Source organism: Rhincodon typus, unplaced genomic scaffold (genome assembly GCF_021869965.1).
Source record: "Rhincodon typus isolate 14 unplaced genomic scaffold, sRhiTyp1.1 hic_rhity00003943, whole genome shotgun sequence".
In the NCBI taxonomy this organism is placed as follows: domain Eukaryota; kingdom Metazoa; phylum Chordata; class Chondrichthyes; order Orectolobiformes; family Rhincodontidae; genus Rhincodon; species Rhincodon typus.
In genome coordinates this window covers 13,171-14,542 of record NW_025969581.1, presented here as the reverse complement: position 1 = coordinate 14,542, position 1,372 = coordinate 13,171, and the positions used below count along the sequence as shown (strand labels likewise).

The 1,372-nt window shown below is 46.1% G+C and overlaps 1 non-coding gene across 1 annotated transcript; it reads right to left on the bottom strand.

Annotated features, from left to right (window-relative positions):
• Window positions 1–1,282: 1,282 nt before the first annotated feature.
• On the bottom strand, window positions 1,283–1,355 carry trnat-ugu. The gene has a single exon. It is a non-coding gene; the product is annotated as a tRNA-Thr (tRNA).
• Window positions 1,356–1,372: the final 17 nt, after the last annotated feature.

The window sequence follows — 1,372 nt, the reverse complement described above, 5'->3', positions numbered from 1 at the left end:
CCCTGTCTCTGTGGCTGAAGCACAATTTGCAACTTCTTTAAAATTCCCAGCTCATCTTTCTCACTGTTCTGATGCCCTGATCAGGTTTGAATCTGATCTGCAGGAACTGGAATTGTTTCACTGCCTCATATCAGTAAATGTCACTGAGAACATTGGAGTCAGTGTCCCAGCGTCAACAGAGGAGGGGAAGCTGAAGTAGTACCACACACTGCCATTTGGCACCTTTTAAATTCCCAAACCACTCAATCATTGAAGCTCCTTGGAATGGAAAGAAAACAGAATTTTTAAAAAATCCACTCGTCTCAACTTTGTGAATCTTTAGAACTGGGAATCAGAGGCACGTGAAGGTGAACTGTCCGACTGAGTAGAGACAGTTAAACTGCCTTCCCTTCTTTAAGTGGCCAGGACATTCATTGATCCGAGACATTAAAAGGATTCCCTCCAGGCACTGCTCAGCCTTTGCTGCTGTTATTGTGAGGACAATAAATCCTCACTCCCTGAGCAGGCCTCGAGCCCAGGCAACAGTGGTGAAACTACAGTACCTTTACCACTAGACCACCTGGGAACAAGCAGACTTGCATCATTTCTTAATAACACAGCTTCTGGCTTTTATTTCACTGGTAATAAGTTGCTCCTGCAAAATGATCGCATCATTGAGTTTTTACAGTATGGAAAGAGACCGAACATCCCAGTTTCCAGCACTTGGCCTTTTAGCCTTGTGTGCTCTCATGTTTCAAGTGTTCATTTCAATGTTATTTTCCCTGTAACATTTTAATCACTACCAATGAGACTGAAGTTTGAGGTGGGAAAACTGTGTTCATGCCCCCTCGGGGAAGTGAACCTCATTTTCACTCATAGCAGGAAACAAACAAGGACACCTTCCACCGAGAGTGCCAGAGGCTTTAGGAGAGCGCAGCCCCCAGAAAGCAGAATTTCACTCACTTGGCTCTATTGTCCCATTGCAGACTTCAAAACTAGAACCTGTTTACAGCAACAAAAGGAAGCATTCGGCGGCTGCCCCGGGTTTGTGTCCCTCCGACGTTGTTCACCTGTCACTCTGCAGTTTTCCGGCTTCACCTCGCTCTTCCGGTCAAACTTCGCTCACGTCAGCTGCTTCCTGCCATTCCGAATGCTCTTCCTCAAGTACGTGGTCGGACAAACAGGAATGTGGAATTTCAAACACATTTCTCGCCTGTGGAGGAAATGATGTTGTCATAATTTCAGCGAAGATTGAAAGGGCACCTGTCGATCTTGGAAGCAGCGGGTGTGCAAAATTTGCCACAGGCCCCAGTGAGGCTCGAACTAACGACTCTTCATTTACAAGACCAGCGCTCTAACCACTGAGCTATGGAGCCATTCAAACAAATTTGGG